Source organism: Varroa destructor, unplaced genomic scaffold (genome assembly GCF_002443255.2).
Source record: "Varroa destructor unplaced genomic scaffold, Vdes_3.0 BEIS01000003.1, whole genome shotgun sequence".
Lineage (NCBI taxonomy): Eukaryota > Metazoa > Arthropoda > Arachnida > Mesostigmata > Varroidae > Varroa > Varroa destructor.
Genome location: NW_019211456.1, coordinates 33,170,260 through 33,182,399, shown reverse-complemented (window position 1 = coordinate 33,182,399; position 12,140 = coordinate 33,170,260). Strand labels below are relative to the sequence as shown.

The following is a 12,140-nucleotide window of genomic DNA, read 5'->3' as shown; positions in this document are numbered from 1 at the left end:
ACGTAAAATCCATTAAGAGCCCAGATCTCAAACTTCCTCTGTGATAAGGCCCGTCTAGTAATGCGTGACCTTTCATCCGGTGTTAAATCTGCTGTTCCAAAGGAGAACGCTAATGTCACTGCAAGGAGAGTGCGGAATGCGCTAGTACGCATTACAAAAAAAGATGGATATCCTTTCGATAGAAAGTTGTGCGGTCTAGTTCGCTTGGATAAAGTCACCGTGGCTTCGTTCAACGGTTGTGTTCTCTTAACGCGTAGCGGGCTCAAGCAAACAAGCCAAGTAACTAAAGAGAAAGGAACAAAAAAAAATTTTCATTGTGCGTTGTGTTTCATATATTTTTTGTAATTCTTAAAAAAAACGCCTTTTAAAGACCTAATTTGTAAGGACAAACGGTCGCCCAGCAGTGATTAGGCGCAACTCCTCACAACGGCTTATTTTACAGGGTCTTTATTACTAAACGTTTATAATTTACGTCATCCATCTTTATAGCGGAAAAGCTCATATTGAGTAGCAATCTGAATGATGGAAGTATAAACGAGTTCAATACTTTTGTACAGAGTAACACTTGATGTGATTATCACTAACGGAATCACAATAAAATCTAGACTTCAGTCACTTTGCTGCCTGCGAGTATGTTCGTTGAAGGGTCCTCATAACAACTGCTCAGTAGAGGGTACAAAAACTGTAATATTGAAATAAGACTTGCGGTATTGTGTTTATGCTAAAGAATTGCTTTAGTTCTGCGAGACTATTTACCTTGAAGAACGAAGAACAACTTCTAATTAGTTCATTAGTAATGTAAGCTTTTTTCGTATTCTTGACGCAGCCTGTGGCGCATCTGTGGCCTTACGAAATCTGTCATTCACATTCAAACGTCAATTGGTATAGCCGTGAATGGTTTAGCGTCTCTAAAGTACGATTGCTAAAATCCATTTCGTAAATTTAAATAGACGTCTTGCTCCTCGCAGCCCCGAGAGACTTTCACGTCTGTTCAGATATACTACTTTTTTTAAATCTTCGTACCAGACGTCTAGTAAAACTGGCTGCCTTAATGCGAAATTCTTCAAAACATATTCAAAGAATATACATAACATTTTTTTAGTTTATTTTCATTTACACGACTAACGCTTCAGAGTGTATTATTCGATTTCCTCGATAAATGCCGGAAACAGTATCTTCGATACTGGACTGGTTTTCGCTTTACTTCGTACGCTTGAATCCGAAACCTTTTTTGGCCCGAAAATCTACATTTTTACAGTAGTTTTAGCAATAGGATGAAGGTAAATGCCACATGCTTGGGTCCTGAGAGGGTCTTCAGCTGGCGACTACTGATGAGAGTTTCCCCTAAACCATGCGTAAATCTTGCAAGCTATCATGGATGTGTTTCTAGACCATGAGATTTCAGCTAACTTTTAAATTGCCAGACCGCCTATAGGAAGCGGTAAGGAAAAAGTTTCACCTGTGCTGGTATTAGAAAGGACGTGAGAACTCTTCACCCACTGTTACTTCGAAGCGTTACGTTACGTTACATTAGCCCGAACCCTGTAGATGGTAGCTATACATCGAAGCGAATGTACTACTGATCGCAGTAATCGATATATAATTTAGTTGAAAAGCTTCCATCGAAAGGTAGGTCAATGGTTGTTCCATGACGCTTCTATCAGGTGTGACCTCTCTAATCAGTCAGATCAATAATCAATCTGAATGCCTGCATTTTAGCTTCATAAAACGTATTGAAGATCTCAGCTTATATGTACACCGAACGCCAGCATTGGAAACCATTGCACATATCTCCCCGACCTGTTAGACTGCTCTCAGTTAGACTAAAATGCTCAACTAGATACTCGTGCCCTTTTCATTTTTCAAAAAACTTCGATCCGTTCAACAGTTTCGGAACAATAGACTTTGGATATATTTGAATGTGTAGCGAAAATTTCCAGCTAACAGACAGTTAAAAAAATGTTTAATAGGCCAGTAGCATTTTCCTGTGCAATCGTTAAATTCTCGATTCCTAGAGTTTGCTTATAGAATTAGGTGGCCTTTAACAGTGACCGTCACTTTTTAAGGTGTACTCGGTATTTAAATCCTGTCTCGATAGGTAAACCATTCGGAAGTTTTTCAGTGATACGTTTATTTCGGTTTCATTTAATAGTATCGGCTCAACACTGCTGTGGATGTTAATCAGACATAAACGCCGTCATTAGATTCGGTATATATTATTTATAATTAATATATTTAATTATTTATATATTATGTATATATTATAATAATAAAAAATAGTATAACATTAGCATGTGAAATAGTTCATTGACATAACTTGTTGTTGTTGCGCGAAGTAAATATCCAATACCTGGAAAGGACCTCAAAAGCACTTGACAAAGCCTTACTGAAATTAGTTACGAAACTAAGCACGACAAATGGAGGAAGCGAAAGCGATTTGTAGGTCTTGAAGCCGTTCGCAGTCCGTGGATGAGTCGTATACCGCCTAGATCATCATACAGCCTCCGCATATATACTATTCATACTATACAGCATAAGTAGAAGTGACTACATAAATATAATAGTTTTTTTTTTTTTGTTTAGAATATATTATTGTTATACTATGTATCAGCATGAACAATATTACTTTTTAAGTTTATCATTGAAAAAAATCGCTAGAGTATACGCGTGGCTTTATTGTATATGGTCGATAGTTTGCATCTTTATATTATGTTTTAGCGTTAGTTGTAGATCTTCGTTTATAGCCATATAACTATTCTAGTAATACAGATAGTGTTCTTTGAAGAGTGCTAACGTTGACGCGTTCGAATATTTTACAAGAATTGAATTCCCTTTAAGAGACTTATCTCCGTCCTTAACGTGAGGAGTATAGTCCATTATTGAACAGCACGTTTTCCCTTTATTTTCCCCTTCCTTTTTAAATTAGACCCTGCAAATTTAAGATGCGTTTTCGACTGCTTTGGTAAGGTGGTCCAAGCTTTTTCAAATCGGCCTAAATGCTAGTGGCTAAATACAGATCATTTTGTGACTGCTGACAACCACTCATTCATAGTAATCGTAGGTAATCCATTAGTGCGTAAGAACGGCAGGTCTTAGTTGAAAGTCAGTCCATTGTCGGGCTGAATCTAAACTTCTTAGAACCGTTTAGGCACTCAGCTTGCTTTTGCTGCGGTCCGGTCAGGATCCGGCCACTCCTTCAGAACGCTTTCCTTACCATTTCCTTCGGTGCCTGCAGTTCGTTCCGACCTTTTTCGCATTTGCACAGGGTCGCTGATCTCAAATTAGAAAGCTTACCCTTCCCCGTTTTCTTTTTTTGCTTTCCATTGTGATTGCTTAGCCCGCTAGTCAATGCTCCGTCGATTGCGTTGTGAGACGAAACTTTTCAGGCTCAAAAATAAGAGATCAGGATTTATGTCCGGTGCATCCTGCAATTGAGCTGGATAATACTTAGGACAAAAGCAATTTCCAGATAATTTGTTGCATCGAAACGACACGTTCCTCTGGCATGCAAGAATCGATCTTCTATTCGATAAAATATAGCAAAAACTAATCGAACTAGGCTTGGCTTGTTCGACTGATAGTTACGAGAAATAGAGCTTCGCTACTGCATAATAAAAGTAAAAGGAATATTCTAAAAATTGCCAGTCAAATGAATATCCTGCATTCAGCAAGAAACTCCAGCGACTCACACGGAATTACCAAACCCTCGAAAGTTGTACAAGTTACAAATGTATTCATTGCGGAAGTACATTTCGATCAGTTACAGACATAGTAACGCACTAGATTATCGTTCATACTACAGTAAATGGCAAAGAAAAGCAGTTATATCTGTGTCAATGCCAAATTTTGGGTCTGTTCGCAGCATCGGCGATTGTCAAATCGGCACAAAGATAACATTCTATTTTATTTGGGTTCTAAAAGATTACCTGTCCTTTATACACAATACAATATATTAGGGGCACAATAGAAATGACAATGGTTTCTTGGCTTGGAATGAAAGTGAAAATTTGGTATAAGCATGCTCTTAATATAGTAAATGGCTCTCAGTCGTTGTTCAAGTCGTTGTATTCGAAAAAAGCCTCATGATTGCTGCTGCAGCAGATTTCTGCAATGCATATAATAAACAGTGACAGCGTTAATTATGTGTACGACTTCAGTCCGAAGACGAAATAGTTACAAAGGAAAATGTTCAAAAATCGAGAGATAACATTCAACATAGGACTGACTAATAACAGTGACGATGGTGCAATAGTTCGATACGGATACCGTATAATACGACGTTGATTGTGCTATGAATTTTTACGGGAACGGATGATGTTATTGTCAAAAAGAAACGTTATGGTAGATTTGTACATGTATATAGAAAACTAGATACAACTGCACTTAGTATACACAAGTATATATACACAAGTGTATAGACAATGCATGTTATATAGAAGAACGAGATATGATATTCCTTACTTCGTCTTTCTGCTGATCTTCCGTGGCCATTTGCGAATTTGTAGATTCGCCACCGTTAGCTGACAATGCGTCAAATGACGATGGTGGTGACGCCTTGTGCGGTGCCGACTTTTTACTCTTATTTAGGCGAAATTTTCCCTGTATTTTCAGGGCTGCCTTTGACAGCTCTGGATCTTTCAGGTCGATATCGGCATCCTGTTGTGTTTCGCTGTGAAAATGATGATATTAAAGTGAATCAAGGTAACCTATTCTCAGATTTGCCCCTATATATCATAGATATTAGACATATCAGTAGATTTTTAGTATATTTACAAATACACTGATGGGCATCTTCGGCTATACTATATACTGTTCGCTATACCAATGATGTATTTTTGTACGTGTCTGCCTTCTAAGAACTAAGACTTATGGAATGGGTGAAAACGTGCAACTGAGACAATTTAAAAACTTGCAAATTCTACATTTCAGTTATTGTCCAGTTATAGATCCCCGATCAATCTCTCGGTTCCCTATAATCTCCGGTTGTATAATTCAGTTCCAATTATTTTCTGCTTGTGGACTTCGAAACAGAGTACGTCCTGCGTAATAAATTAAATGCGCTATATATTTCACACTACCTACGTCGGGGCATGTACAAGTGGAGCAGACAAATTCTAAAACTTTAAAACAGTTTGTACTTTACTTCAGCGTAAGAAGAGTATTTATAAAAGTTCTCGTGCCCTTGAATCTGTTCCGACGAGTATGATTATTAATATCGCTGCTTGGAACGAATTTGCCCCCGACTGACAAAAGAAGGCTCGTATTCCACAATTATCAGTCAAAATCATTTGATAGATCGCATTCTAAACACCTGAAGTATATGTACATTTAAAACAACTGGGCCTACTAAGCCTTATATGTTTCTATGCCCTTTATCATGAAGTTTTATGACGAGTTCAGGAGCCTGGCTAAAGCTCAGGTCATAAAACGATTCCTGGATTGATAGCTAGAGTTTATGGGATCATTTAAGAGCTACTATTGCATTGTACATGATACATTATGATGTTACCAACGGTCGGTTAATTACAGACCTAGGCTTTCCAGCGATTAAATTTGTCGGCAGCGGAAGGAACAATACAGATACCAAGATCACCTACATCTAATAAAAACGTAATACTTATTGGATTCACGGCACTCGTGTATCCTGCGTAAGCAATCGTGAAAATCGTGCACTGCGTAGCGCGTCACTATATGTCTGTTAGACCAGGTCGCTTTCCAGGTCTTGTTTATCATGGCTTCCATTAGATAGAATTCGGAATAGACCTCAGTGAATTTTCAAGTTTTTTTTTGCCGACTTTCTCACAGTGCTAGAGTTGCCGATAGGTTAAAATGGCGACGGAGGTCTTAAGCAAAGGGTGTCATTGCTGCCAAGAGGTCGAAAAGCCTCTTACAAGTTGTTCGATGTAATCTTTTGGACGAGCCTTTTAGACGAACGAGGTCTTCGTTTGGTTCAGATGCTTCAGATTCCTTATTGTCAGATCATCCCAGAGACTCGGCAAATGGCCACTGGTGGTTGAAAGAGGCGGTCGGTGGGAACTAAATATTGAGAACGAAGTTATCATGGCCATTCTGTACTGTTCTGGAATATGTTGGCATTAGCCTTGGCCTTAATGCGAAATCAGCAATCCTAAATAGGTGAATAAGTTATCGCATATTATCAGTGGGCCCGAGAGATATAAAATGCTACAAATCTCAGCTGTACCATGTCTTCTGAGAACCGGTGCCTCGGTTTTGGTTAGGTAAGTGATTAGTCTCATGATTATAGAGGCTGGGTTAACACAGCTTGTGTAATCTTTACTTTGACTTGAACTTCTACGTCCTAAATATAACTGTGCTAAGAAGATATTGCAAGTAAAGATTACCCTTTAATTAAAGTAGCCCATTTCTGTACTTAAGGAGACACATATCTAACAATAGCGGGCCACGTAAAAGCTATGTTTTACCGCAGATCGTATCAACATGTGTATTCGCTGGCATGTTGTAGCTCAACATAACTAATAGCATTGAACAGCTAAATAGAAATCACATATTGAAAATATACAGGCTGTTATCTATAATTGAAATAACTTGGCTTAAATTGTTTAGGTCTACATTTAGTTCTAGCACCAAAGAAAGGCTTTACTCTATTATTAGTTTTTCATCTAAGAAAAGATGCTCTTAATTTAGGTCTAAGTGGGTTCAGGTTTTTGTGCAGGAAAATCCTTCGTTTCTCTTCCTATACGTGCATACTAACCTTACGGCATCAGTCATGCCGGCTTGTATGGTTTTCCCAACTCAGATGTATTTGCACACGGTTGATAATGTTAAAGGGTGTCCTGAAACAAATAAAAACTGCTAGTTGAGAAAGTCTTTTTTTAAATACTATGTTTGATGCATTCCCTATTTTAGCATGATTCAAGCCCCAAATCCATGTGATACTTTTGAACCTCTGCATCATAAAGGAGGAATTGTAATCAATGTCGGGTTGTTAAAACAGGAACTTCTATCTATAACAACAACAGTAATATAGTTCATATACAGATAAACAAGATTTCGAAGCCATATGTAAGACTTTCACACAGTTAGAATTTGTGCACCCATACTTAGCTATTATATTCCAGTCTATGGGTTCGTTCAACTGAAATCGCTAATTGCCACAGTTGAAATTATGCCCCTGGGCGAGCTACATACAGCGAACGCTCGGATCAATACAATTAATTCGGCAAATTGACTTTGTTGCAAGTCACTATTCATTGTTGGAGAAAAATGTTAAATTGCCTTTTGTACCAGTCTACGATCAGCGCATAAACTTTGAAATTTCTCTAAATTTCAGTACCTGTTTTGTAAAGAGAGGTTGTCAAAAGTATATTGTCGTGCAATCTGTGCCCAGCCTGTACAACCCAAACCTTAAAAAACATTCAATTCCACATAGAATAAAAATAATATAATATTGAATAATTGATTTAATATTATTGTTGGAAAACAGGCATGATGGATGCTATTATCTATAACGTCTTCTACGTCTACGTCTATACGTCTAAAACGGAAGCCATCTTAACGTATTGACTTTAAGCGACTCGTGGTATTTTTTTTATCAGCTATTCATAACAGAAACAAAAGTATTCAAGTTTACATCAAATAAATAAATAAATAATTCCTGCACCATTACATTCTGCCTTTTGAGCAATGAATATGTGATAGTCTATCTTTGTTCCCAGTGTAATGCATTCACAGTTACCCTATCTTTACATAGCGTCTATTCTTACGCTCAGTTGGTAAATATGGTTGCTACAGTTAGCAGTAGGAGGGGTACGGTGGGTACATTACTGCTTATCTGTTATCCCATTCGTATTGTCATACCCTTGCGCCGCCGCTAGTTTGGCATTAAGCTTGACCACTGGTTAGTCCACCGGACCCGCAAATATTTTATAGGGAACTATCGAGGGTCCGATACTAAAGTACCCCATAAGAATAACCCAACCATTCGGCGACGAGCAGAACCGTTTGACAGAGGACATCTCTTTGACAGTGTTGACAGCTGCTAGTGAGTCCATTTAATCGACATATTTTATAGTATATATCGAATAATTTAAGCTCGTTGTATGCGTGAGATGAAATGGTTCATCATTGCAGTCGCAAGAAACGATTGTTGGCAAAAGTAACCAAACAGAAAAGTTTCATCAACTTGACGCTTCTACTTTTCTTTGTCTTTTTTTTGCTGCTGCTTTCAAGAAAACTGACCAAAAAAGGTATACGAGGGGCAAGCTGCTTTGCGTAGGCAAGGCGCGGACCTACCCCAATAACGCCGTAAATATTAGGTACCCTAAAGCAATAACTTTCTCATCGTACATATATATATATATATACATCCGTTTGTTCGCTTTGTTGACTTTTCTGCGCGTTTGCAAAATACAAATCAATGTCAAAAAGAGCTCGTTTATGTTTGTGCAATTAGGAAGCAACGATAACTTTCGAAGTTCGTATGGAGAAGTAGGACCTATTTACAATTGGAAACTTAGCTTTAGAACGAAGAGCCTTACCTATATCTATTCGAAGTTGACCTTCGGGCAATGGCTTCATTGATTAAGTGGTCGGCGTTGACTGAAATCAAGTCTGCATCTAAGGCCGAATATCCCATATTATTCTATCAATACTAACCAGGCGATAGGTGGCACAGGTGTTTCATTAGTAAAGGTAGCTTTTTTGCGTAATCCAAAGCAGGTTCAGAATGGGTCCAATTAAAAAAAAATGTGGAGGGTAGATCAGATAATGGAAGGAGTATCGGCCTGTTTTAATAGGCGCATTTTTTTAAATTTTGTCCTATTATTTTGTCTACTTAACAGTTGCACATTCGTTTGAAAAACTGAACAGAACAGTAAGCCCATTCCTTTAAATAGGTGACAGGGTCGTTGGTCGATTTATTTTGTAACAGTTTGCCAAGCGTACCCTACCTAAAGTGATCTTTTCAGGTTTAGAACCACATACAAATACAAGTCAGCTTCTGCAACGGAACTATACCTGTTACGTAGAAAAGACGCGTTCTTTATTTGGCTTCTTCCTTAATAATGAGTTTCACACTGGGTAAGCGTGAAAATGTGTAGCATCAAATCGATGTTCTAAGTTAATTTTAACGGTTATACTATAATACCAATCGTTGTCTTTTCGCTTACTGTACCTAACGGAAGAAGATAACTAATCATATATCAGACGTTTGCCGTAGCAATTATCACTCTTTTTTATCTCAATGAAAAGGCTTTTTGAAACGTATCTTGGTTGGCAGCAATACCTGGCTTCTAAATCTAGCCAAACACAAATGTCTGGTGGTGACGCAACTATCTTAACCTCTATACAATGTAATCTCTTCACGATGTTATATAAGCCCTATATACGCGCGATTAGTTGCTTATCTAAGTCTTTTTCGAGCTCTGAATATATAATTGGCAAAAAAAGTGCCAGGTGTTTAATCGAATGCCGGTAACTCCTTACGTACAAATTCCCCACTCACTTCATGTGTGTGCACCTAAATGTATCGTTCAACGTTCTTCTATTAGGCATGCATCGTGCCAGGCAATGGATGGACTGTCAAAGCTAATCGACAATATGCCGACGATGAGCCTATGCTTTGTCGACTTGGTCGGGGAAAATGATACAATGACAGCTCCTGTAAGATGGCCACTTAGCAAATCGGGCAACAGTAAATCGATTATTCTTCTAGGGCAAGCCCCAGTCAGAAACGGAGAGAAATAGTCCTAGTGACCTTTGATAGAACATTTTGTTCAAAGTGTTCTTATCTTCAGTTAAAGTGGAGTGTAAGCTTTTCTTGATAAGGACACAGGTACCCAATTAGATCCAGTTGATAGATTCTTCTGACAGCATGAAAGGTGTATCGAACTAAACCAATTTTTCTATGGGGTTCTGTAGTATGGCATATTGAGGGCACTTAAACCTTGGTAAGGAACTTCAGATTTTGGGGCAACGGTACCCTACTACAAGAATGTAAACCAACAGTTACAAGTTCCCCCTTGTAGATTCCGATCCTTCTTTTACACAGTAGATCTGCTTGAACTTCGTTGTGTTGTCTTTTTTTGGAAGGCACATTGGCAGGCAAATGTTTTATTAACATATACATTGGGTGGTGGCAGTGGAGGATTCTATACATGTCGTTATTATTCAACTACGTTGTTACTACTACGGCTGTGCTGGTATTAGCATAGAGGTAAAATGTTAGCGCCCAGGCCGCGCTTTTTCGAAGTCGGGTATGTGGCCTTATACAATCGACTTGTATCGATTTTCCCCAATACTCAAAACCTTATTGGTTGTTATCGTTTACCGAGCTATGCGCCTCAAATTTGGACAAGCGAACGTTTTCGTTACTTACGCAGTGTACGTTTAAAACAAAGCAATTTTACGAACACTTAAAAAAAATATGGCGATTAACATACATGCACCGAAGCGCGTCAATCTAAATGTCTGCTTTCTATAACGCTCTGTCGAGAAAGAACAATTATAACAAGTAGGCACTAGCTCTCCCAGGTAAAAAAAGGCCGATCATGGTGATCGTTTCCATAGGTAATAGTTGTGCATTGGCTCAAAGCTGCACTGTCCTTGACCGTTGTTTGAGCAAGTATAATTTTTTCATCATACGACAAGTTGTCACCTGCTGCCTACAACACTACGCTAAAAACAGGACTATAGGGGCTTCGAAAATACTCCATTCGGTAGCGCGGAAGCACTTCCGCAAAAAAGGGGTTTGCATTCAGCTGCTGTTGGTACGCGGCACGATATTAGTCTGCGATGGCACACCGCGACTCGGAACGACGAACTAAATTGTGCATAGTGTCGTTGCTAGTTCCATTGGGTATCAGAGAAACGTAAATCTCCATATTTGCCTTTTCGCACGTCGTCGCGCGAAACAGGCACAATTCAAAGGCATCGCGAACAGAAAACTGAATCATGTACGAACCACCTTTCGACCCTAAAGTTGAGAACTTCTTAGTGGTATGTTGAAAGGAGCGCAATATTTTGGAACGTTGGCTTCTGATTAATCCCGTTTGCAAGCTTTGATTAACGAAAATAGGTTCAGCTTTTTTGGCTATTTGAGTTAATCACGTACATGGAACAGTTCTGATGAGAAACAGTTCCCGAAAATGGGAAAAATCACATTTTATGGATTATTTTGCTGTTTTCGTTGGTCAATTTCATAATTTAATCATGATCAACCACTGAACATCTTTAGACACTGCGATATCACACATATAACATTAAAGCGTATCTGTTTCTAAGTTAAATACTGTCGACTATGAAGAACAACGTCTAGAAAAAAGTTGGCCATAAAACTTGTTACAGAACTCTTGAATACAATTGAAGTGCTTAACTGCGCCGGAAAAGATCTAAAAACCTATAACATCAATAACAAACGTAAGCGTACTCTCTGGACGATCGTAGATTGATCTTTTCGTTTCGAACCTGATGGCTTTATCCATATTGTAACTTTCAGGGCAGAAAGTAGGTCTGAGTATCGAATTTTTTTTACACATATATATATATACCAGAAAAATTCTACAGTGGATATTTTGAATAACAATGAACAGTGGGTATTTCCAATAATGGCTCAACTAGTTACCTACCGATTTATGTAGTATTTTTGATTCAACTACGTTTTGCGATCGCAGACTAAGACGTAAGATGCTCTCTAGCCAGAACTAACTCGGTGTCCTGGTTCGCTGTACGAAAGGCTACCTGTTTCGCGGTCGTCGAAAGAGTGCAGATTACAGTTACACTTGAGCCAAGGAAAGTTCTTTAGCAGACGACAAACTCATTTCATCCTACCACTCTGAACAATATTGGCACTAAATTCAACTTTAACTAGTTTGAGAGAATATTTAGCGATATGCCTCTGCTGTTAATTAATAACAAAACACATTTAAAGGCAGTGACAGTTGTGAAGTAGCTGAAACATACGCAAATGGGATGATTTATTTTAACAGAAAATATTGTCAACGTGGAATATTATCCCAATGCCTGCTTTAATTGTTGAATCGCTTTACGAAACTCCAGGTATAGTAAAGGAGCTACATCTTAACTAACTAAATTTCGTCTTGTGGAGAAAAAGATCTTCCAACTTCTATGAAGTTCATGGAGAGTTTGACACTAGGTGACTC

At 38.4% G+C, this 12,140-nt stretch overlaps 1 long non-coding RNA gene across 5 annotated transcripts in view; it reads right to left on the bottom strand.

Moving 5' to 3' along the window:
- Positions 1-2,655: 2,655 nt before the first annotated feature.
- LOC147756845 (uncharacterized) overlaps positions 2,656-12,140 on the bottom strand; it is a 53,653-nt gene continuing 44,168 nt past the window's right edge. For 2 of the 5 annotated variants that reach the window (XR_015323626.1, XR_015323625.1), the window contains exons 2-4: positions 6,734-6,815; positions 4,462-4,669; positions 2,656-4,105 (exon numbers count right to left, since the gene is read on the bottom strand). This is a non-coding gene — a long non-coding RNA (uncharacterized LOC147756845). Of the gene's footprint in view, positions 4,106-4,461; positions 4,670-6,733; positions 6,816-8,519; positions 8,599-11,606; positions 11,719-12,140 lie in introns of all 5 variants that reach the window. The other 3 variants (XR_015323628.1, XR_015323629.1, XR_015323627.1) reach the window with 3 other exon arrangements.